The 23,896-nt window shown below is 41.0% G+C and overlaps 2 long non-coding RNA genes across 2 annotated transcripts; one reads left to right on the forward strand and one right to left on the reverse strand.

Moving 5' to 3' along the window:
- The first annotated feature begins 14,813 nt into the window (after positions 1 to 14,813).
- Positions 14,814 to 15,773, forward strand: LOC148160921 (uncharacterized). The gene is made up of 2 exons (XR_015762027.1): positions 14,814 to 14,990; positions 15,058 to 15,773. It is a non-coding gene; the product is annotated as an uncharacterized LOC148160921 (long non-coding RNA).
- A 5,438-nt stretch (positions 15,774 to 21,211) lies between these two features.
- Positions 21,212 to 22,803, reverse strand: LOC148160922 (uncharacterized). Its single transcript, XR_015762028.1, has 2 exons — positions 22,459 to 22,803; positions 21,212 to 21,592 (listed from the first exon to the last, which is right to left on the reverse strand). It is a non-coding gene; the product is annotated as an uncharacterized LOC148160922 (long non-coding RNA).
- Between the last annotated feature and the right edge of the window lie 1,093 nt (positions 22,804 to 23,896).

Raw genomic sequence — 23,896 nt, forward strand, 5'->3', positions numbered from 1 at the left:
ATCCTGTGTTGCTTTTGTGACGAGATGTTTGTGCGGCACTTTCGGTTGTCTGGAGCGTGCGCTCCCGCTGCGTGAACGCGGTCCAACTGCGCTCCAGCAATGTCTGACTGGAAGTTAGCATGAAGCATTTCCTGTTGCTTTTTTACTAGCTCGCTCTGAAGGGCTCCGTTTAACACCTTCTCTGGCGTAAGTTCAGCGTCCATTTGTAGCTGTTCTGATAGTCTTATCTCTCAGACCCACGACGAATCTGTCCCGCACCATCTCATCATGCAAAGTTCCGTATCCACAGTACTCAGCCAAACAGTGTAACGCGGTGTGAAAGCCGTCAATGGACTCGCCCGTCTCCTGTTGGCGCTGATTGAATTTCGCCCGCTCAAATATAACATTCCGGTGGGCTACGAAGTGAGCATCTAGCCGTCCTTTAACAGTCTCGTACTCACTCGCTTCTTGCGGAGTTAAATGCAGGGAAACCAGTATAACTTCTGCCTCGTCCACCATGGTGTAGATCAGCGTATTTACTTGGTTTTCGTCCGCTTGCGTCTCCAAACCAGACGCGATACGAAACGCGATACCACTTGTATGCTATGCCTTTTCTTTCCTCTCAGCATTCTCCTCCTCCTGTCCCTCAAGTCAACTCACAGGTTCAGAGTCCCACTATGGACTCTTTGCACCTCAGCTTCCGCGTTCCGGGTGGAGCGGCTCGATTGTTTCTGATCCATTACAATTATCATTTACACTAGGTGCTTGCAGTGCTTGGCCAAGGTTTGTACATCGATCCGAAGACCCAACAAGTCAGCTGGAGAGAGGTTTTAAGATGTACGCTTAGTTATACATTCACTGACACAAAGGTGAGTTTTACTTAAATTTTGTGGCTAACGTTAACCTTAGCTTATGCTAGTAGGCAGTATTCTCGGTCATTGTTCTTGTTAAAATGTGCTATTTAAGTATCTAAACATTCTAAGGGACAATGTATTCATCCAATTTCAAGTCGTTAGTGTCAGAGATTAACGGGGGAGGTTACGGTTCGGGCTTTAGCTTCCGAAGCCTGACGAAGCTCAACAAGCCTCCTAGCTTAACAGTAGCGCAGCTCTGGTGTCAGAGATCTGCTTCAGCTGACCGTTCAGGTTCAAAGTTGCTGCTTTTAGAGAAATATGACCGTGTTGCTTCATGTCTCTGTGTTATTTCGTTTTATTACCTTTGCATGTTTCTTGTGAAGAGCTCAGATAGGACGGTGTTTACAGCAGTATGTACAGGCGGACCAGTTGCCCTTTCCCTCCTCTCACCTTAGGGCCTCAGCCCCTTTTGGGGGGAAGAGCATCACTAATCAGAGTCGGGGGCGTTCACCCGAGATCACAGTTCAAATCTTCCGCCGGGGCTCGAGTGCCAAAGAACTGTCATTCATTTCCTAAGAACAGTTATTAATTTTGTCATTAAATCTTCAATCATTCATTTCTATGTCTGAGTTTTCGGCATGTCCCAGCATGGCCTGCCCCTATGGCTGGCCCATGCCCTAGCCTTCCTCTCATAGTTGGCCCATGTCTCAGTTGTTCTTCGCTCATATTTTCAGCAGGGCTCCCTTACAGCAGGCACTTATCCTCCAGCCTGTCTCCAGGCAATTGTGTCCCCCGAAACTGATCCCATCTCCTGCCTGGCTCCGCGCCATCGAGTTCACATCAAATCTCAGCTCAGATCAGCTGCCGGGGCCCGAGCGCCAAAGAACAGTTATTCATTGCTGTCATTAAATCTTTTAATTGTTCCTTTTTCTTCGTCTAAGTCTTTCCAGATTGAAATGAAGCTAATAGCAAAAATTCAACCTGGAAGACTCCATCCCCTCCGTTCGTCATGCTCATCTCCGACCTCAGCGCTGGACCTCACCTGGCGTGTCCAATCATCAATCAAGCTCAGCATAAAAGGATCCACACCTAAGTCGTCGGCCGCTTCCCAGCTGCGTTCAACCCACCACCTCCCCTTCTCCACCCTCATCCTTCGGCTCTCCAGGATGGCACCAGTGTCGGGCCGCGGGAGAGAGCATCCCTAATCGGTTATCGGGATGTTCATCAAGTTCACATCAAATCTCAGCTCAGCTCAGATCAGCCGCCGGGGCCCGAGCGCCAAAGAACTGTTATTCATTGCTGTCATTAAATCTTTTAATTGTTCCTTTTTCTTCGTCTGAGTCTTTCCAGGATGAAATATTTTCATTTAAAAATATTAAACAAGATTTTTAGTTTTGCTCAAAATGTTTGTGTTTCTAAAGACACATGACGTATTGTGTGATTTTGTATATATTTATATATTGATATGTTTTACTGTAGGGACTATATAAAAGAAAGTTTAAAAAGAAATCTCAGGAACCCCCTCAAAGAAAGGAAAAGCATAAAATGTGGAATATTATCTGTGATGTTGTTAGAGGTATTTAAAAAATATGCCGTGATATAAGTTTTGACAATATTGCCCACCTCTAACTGAATGGAAATAAAATGTAGGTCTCTGTCATGGTTTGTTTAAATCCAGACCCAAATGCAGCAAAAAACTTGTCACACAGGTTGTTAGAAGTTTCCAGTGGAATTCTTCTGGGAAGGGATTGTTTGGTTGTGTGTGGGTGTGTTGGACTTGTTTATCCTCTTTGTGGTATTTCAATTTCCAGAGAACAAGTCATAATTTTAAACAGAAACTTGGCATAAACAACAATGTGAACGTTCAACAAAGGTGAATTATCAACTTTCAGCACAACAACTTTCAGTTTGTTCAGGTATTTTGTTTCAACACTTTATTAAATATGTCCTCATAAGTAAACACTGCATGTCACTTAAGGATCATGCAAACCAAATCTTAATGCAATGTCATTTTAAATGCTTTTGTTGTACATTCATATGCCAATAAAAAATATGTAAAGAAAAAAAGCTAATTTATTAATTTTATTTATTATTCAGTATTTCTATCTTCATTAAAAATTAACTTTTAAAGGAGAATAGTTCTATATATTGCATACTTTTCCCTACCCAAGTTGTCATTGATGTATCATTTTCAGAATTGTAAAGCCAATGAAGAATAAGTCCAATGTTTTCAAACAATAGTACTGAGCAACATGAGACAGCAGAGACTGTTTTAATAGGAGAAAACATCCAGCAGAGTCTAAATTAAGGGCCTTTCAATGATATTAGTGGTGAATTGGAACTATACACTGTATGTAAAATAAATTGATATTGGAATGTTTTTACACTGCAACACATAAGTGTACAGTAATAAGTAATCAGCCTTTCAAACTCCTCATACTCCTCTGCCTGCTGAGTATCAGCCTGTTGAAGCTTTCAGAAGGCTGATGTTTGTGCGGCACCTTCGGTTGTCTGGAGCGTGCGCTCCCGCTGCGTGAACGCGGTCCAACTGCGCTCCAGCAATGTCTGACTGGAAGTTAGCATGAAGCATTTCCTGTTGCTTTTTTACTAGCTCGCTCTGAAGGGCTCCGTTTAACACCTTCTCTGGCGTAAGTTCAGCGTCCATTTGTAGCTGTTCTGATAGTCTTATCTCTCAGACCCACGACGAATCTGTCCCGCACCATCTCATCATGCAAAGTTCCGTATCCACAGTATTCAGCCAAACAGTGTAACGCGGTGTGAAAGCCGTCAATGGACTCGCCCGTCTCCTGTTGGCGCTGATTGAATTTCGCCCGCTCAAATATAACATTCCGGCGGGCTACGAAGTGAGCATCTAGCCGTCCTTTAACAGTCTCGTACTCACTCGCTTCGTGCGGCGTTAGATGCAGAGAAACCAGTATATCTTCTGCCTCGTCCACCATGGTGCACGCATGAGACAACTCCATCTTAGCAGGTACTCTTTTATTCTGGTCCGCCCCCCAAACACAATACAGCACAAAGGTTCCTATCCATGGACAGCCTGATACTACAGTGCTTATTGTTCGGCGTCCCAAATCAGTTATTCCTTTAGCAAACATACGAAACAAACTTCGCTCATTGTTGGTAAAGCGCAAAAAACAGGGCTGTGGGGTAAGCATCAAAATACTGACACCCCATATTTTGTTGTAGATGTCTGTGACGGATGAATGAAATGAAAATGAACAAAGTTCCAGATTATTAGGAAGTGTGCTCTAGCTTTTACTGTTAGCAGGGTTTTAATGTGACATGTATTTTGGTGTTGAGCTTTTTTAAAAAGGAATATTTTAATTTAAAAATATTAAACAAGATTTTTAGTTTTGCTCAAAATGTTTGTGTTTCTAAAGACACATGACGTATTGTGTGATTTTGTATATATTTATATATTGATATGTTTTAATGTAGGGACTATATAAAAGAAAGTTTAAAAAGAAATCCCAGGAACCGCCTCAAAGAAAGGAAAAGCATAAAATGTGGAATATTATCTGTGATGTTGTTAGAGGTATTTAAAAAATATGCCGTGATATAAGTTTTGACAATATTGCCCACCTCTAACTGAATGGAAATAAAATGTAGGTCTCTGTCATGGTTTGTTTAAATCCAGACCCAAATGCAGCAAAAAACTTGTCACACAGGTTGTTAGAAGTTTCCAGTGGAATTCTTCTGGGAAGGGATTGTTTGGTTGTGTGTGGGTGTGTTGGACTTGTTTATCCTCTTTGTGGTATTTCAATTTCCAGAGAACAAGTCATAATTTTAAACAGAAACTTGGCATAAACAACAATGTGAACGTTCAACAAAGGTGAATTATCAACTGTCAGCACAACAACAACTTTCAGTTTGTTCAGGTATTTTGTTTCAACACTTTATTAAATATGTCCTCATAAGTAAACACTGCATGTCACTTAAGGATCATGCAAACCAAATCTTAATGCAATGTCATTTTAAATGCTTTTGTTGTACATTCATATGCCAATAAAAAAATATGTAAAGAAAAAAAAGCTAATTTATTAATTTTATTTATTATTCAGGATTTTTATCTTCATTAAAATTTACTTTTAAAGGAGAATAGTTCTATATATTGCATACTTTTCCCTACCCAAGTTGTCATTGATGTATCATTTTCAGAATTGTAAAGCCAATGAAGAAATAAGTCCAATGTTTTCAAACAATAGTACTGAGCAACATGAGACAGCAGAGACTGTTTTAATAGGAGAAAACATCCAGCAGAGTCTAAATTAAGTGCCTTTCAATGATATTAGTGGTGAATTGGAACTATACACTGTATGTAAAATAAATTGTATTGAGCATGAAGGACAGAAATGGAATTTAAAAAGCATACCCGCACTGGGACACAAGGAGAGCCACAGTCACTGGACAGTAGTTTCTTTCAGTAAAGACTAAGTATATGATAAAAAAGGCTGATTACTTATTACTCTACACTTATGTGTTGCAGTGTAAAAACCTTATGAGGAGTTTGAAAGATTAAAACTCCTCATAAAGAGTTGAAGCCTTCAGCCTGTTGAAGGCTGAAGGCTTCAACAGGCTGAGGAGTATGAGGAGTTTGAAGCTTTCAAACTCCTCATAAGTCACTTTTTAAATGGATCTATTATCCATGTTCAAATCTAAAGAAAAATGTTTTGATATTAGTCTTAAGTATAAGTATAGTCTTAAGTATAAGTAAGTTAAGTATATGATAAAAAAGGCTGATTACTTATTACTGTGTTGCAGTGTAAAAACCTTCCAATATCAAAACATTTTTCTTTAGATTTGAACATGGATAATAGATCCATTTAAAAAGTGACTTATGAGGAGTTAGAAAGCTTCAAACTCCTCATACTCCTCAGCCTGTTGAAGCCTTCAGCCTTCAATAGGCTGAAAGCTTCAACAGGCTGATACTCAGCAGGCAGAGGAGTATGAGGAGTTTGAAGCTTTCAAACTCCTCATAAGGTTTTTACACTGCAACACATAAGTGTACAGTAATAAGTAATCAGCCTTTTTTTATCATATACATACAAAATTAGCTTTTTTTTCTTTACATATTTTTTATTGGCATATGAATGTACAACAAAAGCATTTAAAATGACATTGCATTAAGATTTGGTTTGCATGATCCTTAAGTGACATGCAGTGTTTACTTATGAGGACATATTTAATAAAGTGTTGAAACAAAATACCTGAACAAACTGAAAGTTGTTGTGCTGAAAGTTGATAATTCACCTTTGTTGAACGTTCACATTGTTGTTTATGCCAAGTTTCTGTTTAAAATTATGACTTGTTCTCTGGAAATTGAAATACCACAAAGAGGATAAACAAGTCCAACACACCCACACACAACCAAACAATCCCTTCCCAGAAGAATTCCACTGGAAACTTCTAACAACCTGTGTGACAAGTTTTTTGCTGCATTTGGGTCTGGATTTAAACAAACCATGACAGAGACCTACATTTTATTTCCATTCAGTTAGAGGTGGGCAATATTGTCAAAACTTATATCACGGCATATTTTTTAAATACCTCTAACAACATCACAGATAATATTCCACATTTTATGCTTTTCCTTTCTTTGAGGGGGTTCCTGGGATTTCTTTTTAAACTTTCTTTTATATAGTCCCTACATTAAAACATATCAATATATAAATATATACAAAATCACACAATACGTCATGTGTCTTTAGAAACACAAACATTTTGAGCAAAACTAAAAATCTTGTTTAATATTTTTAAATGAAAATATTTCTTTTTAAAAAGCTCAACACCAAAATACATGTCACATTAAAACCCTGCTAACAGTAAAAGCTAGAGCACACTTCCTAATAATCTGGAACTTTGTTCATTTTCATTTCATTCATCCGTCACAGACATCTACAACAAAATATGGGGTGTCAGTATTTTGATGCTTACCCCACAGCCCTGTTTTTTGCGCTTTACCAACAATGAGCGAAGTTTGTTTCGTATGTTTGCTAAAGGAATAACTGATTTGGGACGCCGAACAATAAGCACTGTAGTATCAGGCTGTCCATGGATAGGAACCTTTGTGCTGTATTGTGTTTGGGGGGCGGACCAGAATAAAAGAGTACCTGCTAAGATGGAGTTGTCTCATGCGTGCACCATGGTGGACGAGGCAGAAGATATACTGGTTTCTCTGCATCTAACGCCGCACGAAGCGAGTGAGTACGAGACTGTTAAAGGACGGCTAGATGCTCACTTCGTAGCCCGCCGGAATGTTATATTTGAGCGGGCGAAATTCAATCAGCGCCAACAGGAGACGGGCGAGTCCATTGACGGCTTTCACACCGCGTTACACTGTTTGGCTGAATACTGTGGATACGGAACTTTGCATGATGAGATGGTGCGGGACAGATTCGTCGTGGGTCTGAGAGATAAGACTATCAGAACAGCTACAAATGGACGCTGAACTTACGCCAGAGAAGGTGTTAAACGGAGCCCTTCAGAGCGAGCTAGTAAAAAAGCAACAGGAAATGCTTCATGCTAACTTCCAGTCAGACATTGCTGGAGCGCAGTTGGACCGCGTTCACGCAGCGGGAGCGCACGCTCCAGACAACCGAAGGCGCCGCACAAATATCTCGTCACAAAAGCAACACAGGATAAAAAGGCACAGTGCAGAAGATGTGGCGACACGAAAGGACCCAGTATGCAGCAATGCCCTGCTAGAGAATCAGCCTGCAATTATTGTGGGAAAAGGGACATTTTGCAAGGGTCTGTAGTAATAAGAAAATATGTGAAGTGAATGCCGGATTTGCTACAGAAAGTACAGATACAGACATTGATATTGCTTTCCTGGGATCTCTTTCTGCAGAAGTTAAAGACAATCCATGGATGACGGACATACTGGTGGACAAACATTAGACTGTATTTAAAATAGATACAGGAGCTGATGTCACTGCTGTCCCAGAAACATTGTATTCTCGTTACCAATTTGGCAAACTAGATAAACCAAAGAAAATCCTACAGGGACCGGGAGGCACCGGATTGAAGGTGAAAGGCATGTTTACAGCAACACTCAGCAACAACAGTGTTTGTACTAAGGAGGACATTTATATTGTGAAGGATTTATGTACATCACTACTGAGTGGACGTGCTGCCATGGCATTAAAATTGGTTGCCAGAGTAAACCAAATAAGTTTAGTCTCAATTGATGCTGTGAAGAAGGAGTTTCCTAAACTTTTCACAGGGTAGGCATACTCAGCTGAAAAAGTTCTGTGTGGAAGGATGGCCAGATAAATACTCTACTGAGAAAAGTTTCCAGCCTTATCTGCCATTTTCAGGTGAACTTACTGTTCAAAATGGCCTGCTTCTTTATGGTAACAGAATAGTGATTCCAGGTTCTCTCAGAAAGGACATTCTATCAAAACTACATGAGGGTCACTTGGGAATAACTAAATGTAGAGAAAGGGCCAAACATTCAGTGTGATGGCCAGGTCTCAATAGTGAGCTGATTAAACTGTTGGAGACCTGCGACACATGTTGTCGGGAGAGAACTAAACACAAAGAGCCACTGCTGCCCACTGAATTTCCACAAAGACCATGGGTCATGGTGGGGGATGATCTTTTCCAGTTTAAGGACAAACAATATTTGATTGTTGTGGATTATTTCTCCAGATTTTTTTTAAGTTGCAGAGCTTACCTCCACAACATCTGAGGGAGTGATTGAACACTAAGTCCATCTTTGCACGCCATGACATATCAGAGCGTCTCCGTTCTGATAATGGGCCACAGTTCGCTTCAGATTCCTTCAGAAGATTTGCACAAGAATGGGGTTTCAGTCATGAAACATCCAGCCAAAATTTTCCTCAGAGAAACGGCAAGGCTGAGAGAGCTGCCAGAACTATCAAGACTCTCCTTAAGAAGTCGGGGGATCCGTATCTCGCTCTCATGGCCTACCGTTCCGCTCCATTGGCAAATGCATTTAGTCCGACTGAGCTTCTCATGGGAAGGAGGATAAGGACAACTGTTCCTGTTACTCAGTCACAGCTGATGCCACAGAATATTGAAACGGAAAAGCTGAGGATTGCAGAGAACAATTACAGACAGAAACAAAGACAAAACTACAACCATAGACACCGGGCCCACAACATGTCACTCCTACATCCAGGTGAGAAGGTGTGGGTGACAGATCTGCAAACCAGAGGTACAGTAGTGTCTGGAGCAGGTTCACCTCGATCCTACATCATCGAGACACCCAGAGGAATGCTGAGAAGGAATAGCTACCACCTTTCACATACTCCTAGAGCAACTGAAACATCTTGTTGTTCCACCTGAAACTACTGCTGTTCCACACGAGACATTACTTGAAGAAAATATTCACAATTCCACACACACACCTGCTCCAAATGAAGACCAGCAGGAGACTAGCCATCAGACTCCACCACCTGAGAGTCGAGTTTCACTGAGAAGTAGGAGACCTCCAGCCTATCTGGACGATTGTATTTGTTCATAGGAACTGAGCGAGTTTCCTGCATGGGGCAGAATAATCCCCACACTCAGGTAGAGGATTTGGGTAGTCCACCCCTTCTTCTTAGTAGCTAAAGTTAAATGTTACAGAGATTACTGTTCTGAGATTTATATACATCAGGGTTCTAATGCTGAACTGTGACTGGAAAGAGATTTAAGTTTGTGCACTGTTAGAGTAGAATAAATAAATAGTTATAAAAAGTTAGAGTTCTAGCACATTCTGCTGTGAAAAAATACTAGTACGATAGTGAGTTAATTTGAGTATTCCACAGAATGTATCTTTCTGATGTGTGATTTAAGTTTACATTTCTACATGTGCTTACATAGACCCTCATAACAAATCCTATTCAGTAAGGGGGGTGTAGTATCAGGCTATACGTGTGTTGCGTCCGCACAGGACTCAACCTACTTGAGGACATGAGACAAAAGAGGATGAGGGTTCAACAAGATTTTATTCTTAACTCTTTCTTCACCTTGGGTCTTTCACTTCTTCTGATCTTTTCTGTGAAGAAAACAGAGTCAAAGGCCCTCAAATCCCATGTCCCAAAATAACAAAATCCCCAAAAGTATTAACAGAAAGGTGGACCTGGTGAGCCGGTCAAACAGAACAAAACGGTACAGCAGAGGGCCAACCATATACAGGGCCGTCGAAGCCTCTGCTGATACTGGACTAAGCAAAAAAAAGAACCTACTTCAAAGAAAGGATCGAAAACAGGACAACCGGTCCCACCAGGCCAAAATAGAAAAACAAACAAAAGTTAACAAAAATATCCCAGGGCAGGCTTGAAGCCTCAGCTGCGGGCCACAGCGGCTGGTCAGGCGTGCATGCCTCCGGTGGTCGAACCAAAGGAGCGAGAGGGAAGGCGGAGTCTCAGAAGGGCGGCGTCTCAGCAGGGCGGTCTCTCTATGTGGCGAAAGCCAGCCTCTTTATAAGGGGGACCGACAGCGCTACAAATTAATGTAATTAAATGACCAAAAAGAAATTATCCAAGCTCCAAAATATGTTAACAAAAGGTCATTCAACTAAAGTCTATAAGAAAACAAAGAAAAGAAATAAACAAAAAAATAATAATGTGCTCGAAGCACATAACACTGTGGATAGGAACATTTGTGCTGTATTGTGTTTGGGGGCGGACCAGAATAAAAGAGTACCTGCTAAGATGGAGTTGTCTCACGAGTGCTTCTGTGTAGCTTCCAGATATTGTTGAATATACATATCGGAGAACAGAACAAGCACCATAAACTTTCACTTCCACTGATTTATTTAACATGTTAAAATAACATTAGGACTAGCTGCAGCTAGATAGCTAACTAGCTTCTTCTCTATATTTCTGAATGAACCAGGTGCTGACAAAATGGTCAGAAAAAATTTCTCCTGTTTCATACATCTCATTGGCCCTGAACCTTGTGCTAAGCTTTTAATTATTTATTTTTTGGGAAGATGTCGAGGTTTCAGAAAGTTTCAGTTCAAAAGGTTTATTGGTTAATGCTTTTGATGTTGAGAGGAGAGACGAGGTGATACAAAGCTGAGCTCCATTTAACCAGGTAAGAGGTAGAAGAGCTGCATCAGCCAGAATCTTGCCTTATCACAGATAGCAGCTAATTCTGTGAAATTTAGTCCAGTCCAGACTGCAAGCCAGCTGACCAGCTTCTTCTTTGTATGGCAGTTCCGCCATGTTTGCCTTCATCTTTCCAAATTTTATATTGCGGCATGGGTGATGGGATAAGGTATTTACACCATGAAATTAGCATTTCACAATAAAGTGTACTTTACTGGGCAAGCTTTTTTTATTTTCTTACTGGTGTTATTGTGAATTATATAACATGGACCAGCCCTACCTCACAGCCCTCCATGGCCTAGCCAAAGGTGTCCTAACTGCCATAAGGTCAGGGGTGGAAATTAGCACCTGCCACTGGGCAAATGCGGATAAAAGTATGATGTGGCGTGTAAATTGGAGCAACGCACCTGCCACCTTGGCGGGTTGACAATTTAGACAGAAAAAAAAAACATTGTTCAGTTTGAACTCCTGTCCAAGGGAGAACTGACAGCCTGGAGTACAGACAGATGCACATACTATATTTGAGGCATAATTTAATTTAAAAAGTATAGTAAATATAACTTCTATCGATCCTCAGACCCATTGTGAGACCATATACTGGTGCAGTGGGCCCTGGGTTCCTTCTTATGCATGACAAAGTTGGGCCTCATTGCTGAAATGTGTCAACAGTTCATTTTGGGGCATTCATTTTGGCTTGACCGTTTTCCAGACCTGAATTCAAGTGAACACATCTGGGACATCATATTTCGGTCAGTCACATTGCACCACGGACTGCTCAGGAGCTAACTGATGCTCTAGTCCAGGTCTGGGAAGAGACATGGATTAGAGGAGAACATCTGCCGTCTCGCCAGGAGCATCTCAAGTCATCTGAAGGTTATATAGACATGTAGAGGTCACACACACTACTGAGCCTCATTTAGACATGAGGAATATTCACTGACGATGAATCATGTTATTTTCCACTTGAGTATGAATTCAAATCCAGATTTCCACGATGTAATAATTTTTGATTTACATTGATAGTGTTTGAGAATAACACAATCAATTCCACTGTGTTAATAAAGTTGTATTATGATAGTGTGAATTAATTATAATTAATTAAAATTTAGGATGTGTTATTTTAGTGTTGAAGATTAATTAGACACAGATGGTTGTTAAAACATTTTATTTTTGTTACAGTTAATAAAAACATGACATTTCAAATTAGAGTAGTAAATCAGAGCATTAAAACAATTTTAAAAACTAAAATTGTCTCAACAAAAAGTATTAAGGTAATTTTCAAAAAGTAATTTTACTCTAAAAAATGTTGCCACATGAAAGTGGCAGTTAGCCACTACTTTATCAGGATCAGCTTCTCTATTTGGTTTTTGTTGCCTGCAGCTCTATAAGCTGTGAACAAAACCCGCCTAGAGCTAAGCTCACAAACAAGCTCAGGTTTAATACCTGAGCTTGAAGAAGAAGAACACAGACATAAATACGTAGACACCTCATGCGGCGGGCCAGCCCGTTGCTGCGATACGTCACAGCATCCACCATATTGAATGTGGAATATGTGCCAGTAAGCTAATACAAGTAGATGGACCAAACTTCACAAAGTGTCGTTCTACAAAGTATTTTAAATTAAGTCCTGTCATTGACACATTTTCTCACACACATTAATATATTTGGCAATCAAAGAAATGACTAAATTCAGAGTTTTTAACTTTTGATGTGATTATTCAATTGTTTTGAAGCATTTTTGAATAAAGAACACAATGTTTTATTTGATAGAAATTATTCTGATCATTTTTATATTGACATTGATGAACAGAAACACTTTTACAGTGTTTTATTAAACATTTACATAATTCCATAAATTAATGTACATTTAATGTTTCAAGACAAAAAATTTCTTGTATTTTTAATGAAATGTCATTATCAAACATTAAACTACATATATTTCTTACTTTTTTCCAGAGAAAAATTATTTATTACATTATGTCAACTCTGCTATTGACAGCAAATAGTGAAAATAATTCTAACAGAGTAAATTATTCTTATTTCATTACAGCTGTATTAATACACTAAAACTTCAGATTGAGATATTTAAAAATACACAAAAAGTGAAAGAAAAAAACATTTATTTATTATACTGGGAACTCTGGTCACAGGCAGGGCTTCAGTCTGCTGGTCACACTGGGAGAACTCGATGACTTCTGAGACGTCCTGGTTCACAGGCTAAAGCCAAGGATAAAAGAGAAATTATCCAAAATGTAATGGAAAATGCACGTTTCCTTCACATTCATAAAAAGACATTTTCAGCATGTTGGGCTCTGACTCGTAGCATCTTTATAGCTAAATACCGACATGGTGAAGCTGAGCTGGGAAACAAACTGAAGAACAGCAGCTCCAGCTCTGATCCTGACTGACCTTTCCTCACAAAATCCTCTGGTTTTTAACTAACTTCTCCTCTAACAGCGGTTTTTCATCAGCTCTCTCATTAGAAAACAGTATGAAAACGTTAGCTGCTATGCTAACAATCACCGGTTATTTCAGGCAAATTTAGCTACATAGGAAATATTTTTTGGTTGTTTAGAAGCGAATTTCTCGCTGCAAAGTCAAGTAATTCTGATCTTTCATCCTTACCTGTGAAAGGTGATGCCAATGAATCCAGTTTGTTTCGTAAAATGGTTGAAATTAGTCCACATAGCACAGGACTTAAGGAGCTCTGATCGCTCTGCTGCCACATAGAAGATGGCGGACGCTTTTACGTATGACTCAGCGCTCCATGAGGCGTCTATGTATTGATGTCTATGAAGAAGAAGAACAACAACAACTGTTCAGAGCTGAACCTGGCCTGTTGGAGTAAAGATCCATCAAAAAGTTGCAGGACTCTCGAGGACTGGAAGTGAGCACTCTTGGTTTATTATTTTTGTTAGCAGCAAAAGCTAGCCAAGCAGGTGGTGTCGGGTGGTTAAACGAACATTAAAACTGTCAGAAAGGCCGTTTGAGTTAATATTATTTAGCTGCAGAGTCGTTTTCTTGAAGTTTTTGGCTATAGACAGCATAATGGGGAGAGTGGCTGTGCTGCACCGGTGGTTTGATCTATGCGATCAAAGCTAAGCCAAAATGTTTTTGTCAATATAAATAATAATGATAATAAATAATGACATATTGGTGTAAGAGCGGAAACACTATTTAAGGAGTTGTTTTTTGCGAAAGGTTTGGCGCCACATTAGGTCTACCTGACCTGACTCCTTTCCTTCCATTTGCGTGCAAAGCGCAAATGGAACCAAGAACTTACTGGAAAGGATGTCTGTTTGTGCAAGATAAGATCAACAATTTAGGATCAATTGTCCTATTCAGCAATTCTGAAATGGAGCAGATGTTGAGTAGTGAGGTTCAAAATATTTCAAAGGTTATCCAATACACACTCAGTGTATTTCAATGCCAAATCTCGGTGAAAAACAGTAGCATGCCATTGGTTGAAACTTCCCAACACACACCAATGAAGATGAGAAGGTATAAAAAAGGGTGATGTTAAGACTTCAAGGAGATTTTTTTGTGATGAGACTATGAAGATTTTTGAGTATTGAACTGAAGAAACTGTAATGTAATGAGGTATCTGTGGTAGTGTAATAAATCTCCGACTCATCTATGGCCTAGCAGCAAGAACTACATCTCTGTGTGTTATTTCTTGTACCTATATATTTTTCCCATCCAAGATGGCACCGGTGCAGCCGGCTGCTTGCAGACGCAGCTCTCGTCGTGTTTGTTAATTGTGTTATTTTATTGTTATCTTTTAACTCTTTACCTGTTGCAACTATACAACAATTTGTTACGCTTCCACGAAGGACTGGACGTGATTTTGTCGCTGTTCTCTGCGTTCTTTGTTACTTTTCTACCTTGTAACTGAGTGTGGCAGGAAGAGGTATAGGCTGCACCTGCTGGCGGGGTGATTGCAAGTGGGCCAATAGCGCCAGAGGGCGCTCAGTATAAAAGCAGAGGTGAGCTCCAGTCTGAGACTCGTTGTTTGCTGTGGACACGTCGCGCACCGCGCTTCCGTGTTGAGCCGTCTGTGCGCAGAGTACAGGTGAGGTTGGCTGGCTGCGTATTTATAACTGCTTGTACATTGTAGTCATAGAGCCTTTTATCAGCAGAAACGTACGGGCGTATTTACCTCCACGTTTGATCGTGGGTGAGGTGGTTCCTACAATAAGAGCCGACATTTGAGCGTTCCCATTTGGGTACAAGTGAGGAGAGCTTGGCCTGATTGGTAGGTGGACTCGGTGACAAATCTTGTGATTTATTCCTTTGTTTTAAACTATTATTGTTGTTTAGGAATCTCCACGGATCATCACACTTAATGCTGCTGCTTTGTTTGGACTGAATTACCGCTTATTTAGCGGTCAAGATCGGCGTGTGGGACACGCCCCCCACCCCTCTTCCGAAATCAGGACAAGGAGAGGCTGATCGCACTGATTTCGGATTGAATTGGACCAGATTGCTCATTTTGTTGTGCTTGTCAAGCACAAGGACTTTTTATGGTTTTATCTACATATTTTTATCTTTTATTGCCTGTATTTTAATGATTGATTTTTTCCTTTTTATTTTCTTTAGACCGCCGGTGGTGCGCTCGGGTCTGGATGCGGCGTCCCTTTTTGGTGTGACTGAAGTGATTAGCATCAATAGGTGGAGGGAATAACAGAGAGTGAGTGACTTCACGGGTGTTTGCTTTGATTTCTTTGTTTTGGAGCCTACCATCCAGGACCTGACCGTACCCACCGGTAAGCCTAGTTGGATTTATTTTGTGAATTTTCTTTTGTTCAGATACAGGTATTTTTATTCTTTGTAATAAATTATTATTGTCTTGAAACTTGTCTCTCGCTCATTGCAAAACCGGACCTGCGTCCCTTTATTAATTCCTGGGTGAAAACCCCAGGTGGCGTTGTTGGCAACACTCAAAATTGTATAGTCCAAACCCCTGAATGCCACATGAGGACATGGTTGGAAGGAGTAGCGGCATTGTTTACATGCGCGAACAACTGATTGCGCTGTGTGGACCTGTGCTGTTGCCTGGAGTCAGGCCTGTTGTCCCGGACAAGATACGGAGGAGAAGCTGTGGCTGCAGGTCTGGAGTCAAACGGAGGGAGTAGAGGAGACGGCACAAACCAGCATTCCCTGCTATTATAGTGGGAAACATGAGATCCTTGGCAAATAAGGCGAATGAACTGACGGCGCTAGTGAGGACCCAGGAGGACTACAGGGTGTGTAGCATTTTCTGTTTCACTGAAACATGGCTGCACGCGCTTGTTCCGGATAACAACGTGGGAATTCCTGGATATTCTCTGGTGCGGGAGGACAGAGACTTCTCCAAGAGTGGGAAGAAGAAGGGTGGCGGGATTGCTCTCTCTCTGAGTCAGAGGTGGTGCAATCCCGGCCATATTAACGTGAAGGAGAAGATCTGTACCCCGGACATTGAACTTCTGGCTGTGGGACTAAGTCCGTATTATCTGCCAAGGGAGTTTACGCCAGTCATAGTGGTCGTGGTTTACATTCCCCCATCAGGTGTTGCAGCGGCAGCTGGTGATGTCATCAACTCGACCGTGGCAAAACTTCAAACTCAACACCAGGACGCTTTTTTGGCCATCACTGGTGACTTTAACCATGCCCCACTGGACAAAACTTTTAATAACTTCCAGCAGTATGTGGACTGTCCCACCAGGAATAATAAAACACTGGATCTCCCATATACTAATGCTAAGGATGCATACAGCACCTCAGCCGTTCCCCCCCTTGGACGGTCAGACCACAACTTGGTCAGGAGGTGGTTGCCGGAAACTGCCGAGGCACTGCAGGATTGCTTTGGGTCAACGAACTGGGAGGTACTCTGTGAGCCTCATGGGGAGGACATTGATACCATGACCAACTGTATCACAGACTACATCAGGTTCTGTGAGGACACTGTCACGTGTACCCGGACCGTACGCTGCTTCCCTAACAACAAACCTTGGATTACAAGCGACCTGAAGGCACTTCTAAACAAAAAGAAGATGGCTTTCAGGGTTGGAGACAGAGAGGAGCAGAGGAGAGTGCAGTGTTACGGCCCAAGGCCTTTTCCTTTGGGTCTCTAACCTCCATGTTTTGGACTCCTTAATTGGTGCTGATTGGAAGTGGAGGCAGCTGGCCAGTGTCTCCAGATGACGTCAGATCCACCTTAAGATGCACCACTTTCTCTGACTAAGCACCTCATTTCTTTCTGTCTCCCTGCCACTCTCTCCCCTTCTCCCTTTCTCCCCCAACCAGTTATGATTTTTGTTAAATAAATTCCCTTTTAAGTTATCCCTGGCGTTGCTTCCCTTTCATTTGTTATGGTTTAAGAGCCGGACCATAACAGCAGCGTGAACTCAAAGTGACACTGAGAACATGCAGGGACAACTACAGGAGGAAGCTTGAGTCCAAACCCGAGCAGAACTGTGTGAAGGATGTGTGGACTGGTTTAAAAATCATCATTGGGTCGAAGGGGAAGGACACACTGACAGCAGGGAGTCTGGATAGGGCAAACCAGTTTAACCAGTTTTTCAAGAGGTTTAGCTCACCTCCGGCTACTCCCCTGTTGCCTCCATCTCCCCACACATCCACACCGTCTCAAGCTGCTTCACACACCTTTAAGCTTTCTCCTGCACGACTCCCCACCATCTGCCCGCCCCTTCCCTCCTCCTACTGTCTCACCTCCTCCCCTTCCACCTCTACAGACAATAACACCAATCCTCAGCTAACGGTGACTGAAGGCCAGGTTAAGAGGCAGCTTGAAAGACTTCACCTGGGGAAAGCGGCAGGCCCGGACACCATCACACCAAGGGTCTTGAGGACCTGCGCCAGTCAGCTGTCTCCTGTACTGGTACATCTGTACAACCTGAGCTTGAGACTGGAGAGAGTCCCGTTGCTGTGGAAGACGTCACACATAGTTCCTGTGCCCAAGAAGGCGAGACCATCAGACCCAGAGGACTACAGACCTGTCGCTCTCACATCTCATGTGATGAAGGTTATGGAGAGACTGATCCTTGCCCAGCTGAGGCCTCAGGTGATGTTTTTTGGACCCTCTACAATTTGCCTACCAGCCGCACTTAGGAGTTGATGATGCTGTCATCTTCCTGCTGCAACGAGCCCATATGCACCTGGATGGTGGAGGAGACACGGTGAGAATCACATTCTTTGATTTCTCGAGTGCCTTCAACACCATCCAGCCCCTGCTATTGGGTGAGAAGCTGCGGCGACTCTGAGATCTCCTGGGTTATTGACTACCTGACAGGCAGGCCACAGTTTGTCTGTTTGGGCAGTGTCTTGTCTGGTGGGGTGGTCAGTGATGTCGGAGCTCCGCAAGGAACTGTGTTCTCTCCTTTTCTCTTTACCCTGTACACCACTGATTTTCAGTACAATTCTGAGTCATGTCATCTACAGAAGTTTTCCGATGACTTGGCGATTGTTGGGTGTGTGAGAGGTGGAGAGGAGGGGGAGTACAGGACACTGGTGGATGGCTTTGTGGAGTGGTCTGAAAGGAATCACCTGATGCTTATCAGTAAGACCAGAGAGATGGTGATCGACTTCAGGAGGATGAAGACGCCTTCACAGCCATTGAGGATTAAGGGGGAGGTGGTGGAGGACTATAAATATTTGGGAGTGGTGAATAAATATTTGGGAGTGGTGATCGGCAACAGACTACACTGGACATCCAATACTGATGCTGTATACAAGAAGGGGATGAGCAGACTCTATTTCCTAAGGAAGCTGAGATCCTTTAATGTGTGCAGTAAGATGTTGGAGATGTTATACAACAGCATTGTTGCTGGTGCCATTTTCTTTGCTGTTGTGTGTTGGGGTAGCAGCATCAGAGCCAGCGACTCTAAAAGACTGAATGGGGTCATCAGGAAAGCTGGCTCTGTAATTGGTCTGAAATTGGAGACCCTGGAAAATGTGGTGGAGAGGAGAACGTTGAAGAAGCTGTTGTCTATTATGGACAACAAGCTGCACCCTCTCCACCACACAGTGGTCAGACAGTGGAGCACTTTCTCACACAGACTGCTTCAGCTCCGTTGTCGTAGGGACAGATACAGGAAATCTTTCCTGCCACAGGCTATCACTTTATATAACAAACGTTAAGTTACCATTGTACATATCTGCCCATAAATCGATATTGTACAGATTACTAATATTCACTGTTCATATTGTACAGAATCTTACATTCTACATTTTATGCATTTATTTTTATATTTTTATTTTGTAATTTGATCTGTGTGTATGTGTATGCTGCAACTGCACAGTAATTTCCCGGTTGGGATGAATAAAGTACTTCTATTCTATTCTATATTTAAGAGTATAGCCACCTTTCATTATCCAACATTGGCTGCCTCTTATTTTTCTTCATTAGTACTTCATGTTGGTGACTGAAGCCTGTTATGACTTCAACACATTTCTTCTGACAGGTTGGTAGAAGAAATCCTCTCCATAATGTTTCTATAAGCTGACTAATTTCTATAATGCCTAATGTCTGAGTTGTGTTCATGGTAATTATTTCTGACATTTTTATGCTTTATGTTGTAGGTGGCGCTGCCACCTGAACTTCAATCTAATGCCGCCTCCAAGTTTTCCAGTTTCTTTTCAGAGAAAATTCAAAAGATCAGAAGATTAATCTGGACATCCACTCCAAAGCCAGTACCAATGCTGTGCTCAAACAAAACAAATGCAGGAAAAATGACCTAATTTCAACTACTTAATTATAAAACCCTAGAAGAAATTATAAGTCAATTAAGCTCCAGTTCCTGCTGTCTGGATGTCCTACCCACACATTTCTTTAAGAAAGTCCTGCCTGATCCAAATAGTGAACTCATCGCTCTCTTCAGGTGTTTTCCCTCAGACTTTGAAAACAACAGTTATCAAACCACAGTGCTGGTTCTGTTGGACCTCAGTGCAGCTTTTGACACTGTTGACCACGACATTTTACTGAATCGACTGGAGAGTTGGGTCGGACTCTCCTTACATAAAGAACATGGATTTCTTTGTTTCAATTGGAAACTTCTCATCAGAGAGGTCAAAGGTCACAAAAAAACAAAAAAAAAAGATGGGGGTACACAACGCGAGGCTCAGGGTCTCTCCAGAACCTGCTATTTAGTGGTTTTCTATTTCTTACCGGACTTTTTTTTCCAGAACTGCACCACATTGCTGTGCTATAGCAGACATGAGCTTCTGGATCTGTGGAGCAACAATATTGACACTTTTATCGCCGATCTTCGACTCATTCCAGAGATCTCCAGAACACCGGAGGCTGTCCACTTCTCCCGCCCGAGCGGAAGAGCACGCAGACGGCGGAGACCGTAAACAAAGGCGGGGTAGGCGAGGAGGGGTACGAGCTAGGCTAAAGCTAACACCACACCGGCTCCCTTTATCCAGCATTTTCCTTTCCAATGTCCGTTCTCTGGCCAATAAAATGGACGAGTTACGACTTTTAATCACGAGTGACAGATGGATTATGGACTCAAATGTCATGTTTTTCACCAAAACATGGCTAAACAACTGTCCGGACAATGCTATCCAGCTAACTGGACGCCACACGCACCGAGCCGACAGGATTGCAGAAGACTCCGGCAAGACCAGAGGCGGAGGCTTGTGCATTTATATTAACAAAGCTTGGTGCACAGACTCTGGAACTACCGGAAGCCAGTGCTCACAGAATGCGGAGTTTTTAATGGTCAAATGCAGACCTTATTACCTCCCAAGGGAATTCACTTCAATCATCCTCCACTGAAAAAAATAACTCTTTGGATTAACATAAAAAAATAATGGAAAGATTTTCCACCTGATTACTTTGCTTTATTTCAGCACTATGTAATTTTGTTACTCCGATTTAAAGCAAATATGTTGGCTCAACTTAATTTATTAAGGTTATTCCAATTTAAAGCAAATGTGTTGGTTCAACTTAATCTATTCAGGTTATTCCAATTTAAAGGAAATGTGTTGGTTCAACTTAATTTTTGTGGTTGATTCAACTTATTTACTTTAGTTAGACCCAATGTAATTTAATAGAGCCAGCCTAACTTATTTAACAGTGATACCTTCACACTACTTAATTAAGTTGATCCAACTCATGAAAATTAAGTTAGCTGAACAAACATGCTTCATGCTGAAAGAAAGCTATATAATCGTGTGGAAAATCTTTCCATGATTGAATTATGTTAATTCAAAGACATTTTCTTAAGTGCTATTAAATTAAGTGTTTTAAGACCACACTGAAAGAAGAAAGAACACTCAACAATGAGAAAAAGTACAACATGAACTGTATTTTCAAAATTATCCATTTTCTTTTTACACATCACAAAAAACAGCTGAGTTGAAAGTTGAAATAAACAACAAAAGGTCAGTTTTGTTTTTCCAGAAAAAAACTGGGCTGTGTTTAGCATAGATCAAATTCTTAACAACATAAAAAGTGTCAGTAAATTCGCTCAACTTTGCGAACTGTAACAGTTAAAATTTAGTTTTCCATTGCGGTCTTTAGAAAAACATGTAAAGATAGATTGCTCAAGTTGTTCATCACTTCCACCCCGTCCAGGAGAATCCCAACATCCTCAATGGCATCGCCAGGCTCTGCACTCTCCGGTCGGATAACGAAGATTCCACAGACGGTCTCGGCCATTTGTGCACCTTGATGATGGGAACATGGGTGGGGTTTTGGGGGGGAGAGATTTCACATCTCATTAAATAAAAAAAATAACTTTACACTTGTTTGGCTGACTCACCAACAGCTAAGGTCCATCAAAGACCTGTCTGTGTTAATTGTGAGTCCAGTGGTAAGATTTCCCATTTAGAAAAGGTACCATATTTTCTACATTTTCACAAAAATCGTCTTATAATGCGGTGCACCTTGTGGTGCGGAAAATACGGTATATTGTCTCATATGGAAAAACATGAAGAGAAGGGATGAATCCCAAATAGGCCCCATATTCCATGGCCTGTTCTCCTCAATTGAAATGACAGTCTGAGGATCCACCACACAGACTGTCATTCCAAACCAGTCCTACTTATGTGCAAACAAAGCCCTGACTCTGTACACAAACCAAACATCTTATACATGAAGAACCTGTCTTATTTCCTGGATGGAGGAAATGTCATGACTATGTGTGGTAGTTATTTCCAAATAGATCAGTACTAACATCTTAGGTAAAGTTAGTTAATATTTTTGTCTGCATATGAAACAATGCTGTTAGAAAAAAAGGCTAAATAAAACAGGCCAAAGATCTTTTTGTGGAGTTTAACTCACCTAAAAATCCTCATTTTAAACCCACTTAACAATAACTGTAATTATATCAATCTTACTAATGATTATCCTTTTCTGTGGGAGAAATCTAAAAGCATCTCAAAAGTCAAATTAAAATTGAATGTACCCAAGTGAAAAAAAGAAGAGTTTTAATGATCTTCTCTTACTTTAAATTTATTGGTAATTCACAGGAAGTCCAATTAACTCCAACTATAATCACCTCTTTTGTGGACACAAAGATAAATTAACATACCATGTACTCTTTCTCCAGCTTCTCTGGATCTTCATTCAGGTATGCACACATCCTTTTAGGATCCACTCTCGTCTGACTTCAGCAGTGTTTTCCTAAATATGCAGATCAGAAAACAATGAGAACAACCGCAAAAATCCAGCAGTATACTATAGGGTCACATACTTGAAAACTTAGCTAAATTCAAAGGAAGTCACAACGAAAGTGATCAGTGGCTTGCAGCCTATTTGAAAGATCTTTAAAATTGTTATTCTCCTTTCATTATGCCATGACTAAAATTAAGTTTAACATTTTATTTAAATTTCTAACTGAAGCTGTCACCTAAGAAATATTTATGTCTGAAACAATGGTACAGTATAGGGGGATATACTGTGAAAAATCTATTTCCTCTGCCTTCTCCCAGTGCTAGAAACAACCAGTCAGTGGCAGGAGAGTTTTAGTGCTGTCAATCACAATCTCATGTTGCTGCTCATCCTTCTTCCCCCTTGCTCTGTACTATTCTGTAGCTAGCATAGGGCTGATAGCAGCTCATATCTACTAGACAGAGAGAGACAACACTTCTTACAGTTCCACATCCCCACGCAAATAAAGACAAATAAAACTGACTTGCCAAATACAAGTTCAGCTGAACCCTTATAATCGCTCTAACACTAGATTCAGTCATTTTAGATCTGGCAAAACTTACCATTAGCCACTGCAATCTAAAACTTGACGGCCGATGACCCCCTTCACCAGTGCTTATGTAGGTGGATAACAGACAGGTGATGTTCTGAAAGAGATCAGATTTTCAAACATTAAAATATGTAATTCACCGTGAGCAGAGTTGTATCTGAACATTCAAACTTTTAGTACAAGTCTCTTGAATGCATCATGAATCAATCAATCAAATTTTATTTGTACAGCACATTTCAGCAGAAAGGCATTTCAAAGTGCTTTACATAATTAAAAACAGAAACACAGAGTCATGCAACATTTAATAAACAGTGAAACAGATAAAAAGTAAAGCCAAAAACATTAAAAACATTGAAGATACTAAAACCGCACTAAGCCTAATTTAGCTATAAGCAACTCTAAACAGGTGGGTTTTAAGTTGAGATTTAAAGGCCCCCAGTGTTTCAGCTGTTCTAAAACTGAATATAACCACTGGGCACATGCAAGCATGTATGTGCAGAACAGTGGTGACTTGAACATGGTAGAAAGCAATAAAAATATAAAACATAAAAATCAAAACAAAAACCTCAACATTTCAAAATTAAACCGATAAACTTAAAAATTGTTTTTGAACTACAATTATTTATGGAAAAACAAGTACAATAACAAAATACATCTTTAGAGCAGAGGAATATATGTATTTAAAAAATAAGAAAGCTCAAGTCTGTTCATGGACTACCGTAATAGGAATAATGGACAATCCTCTGAGTGTTTCAGCCAGAAAAAAATA

The sequence above is a fragment of the Poecilia mexicana genome, unplaced genomic scaffold (assembly GCF_051168715.1).
Source record: "Poecilia mexicana isolate PSO_F unplaced genomic scaffold, ASM5116871v1 scaffold_2, whole genome shotgun sequence".
Lineage (NCBI taxonomy): Eukaryota > Metazoa > Chordata > Actinopteri > Cyprinodontiformes > Poeciliidae > Poecilia > Poecilia mexicana.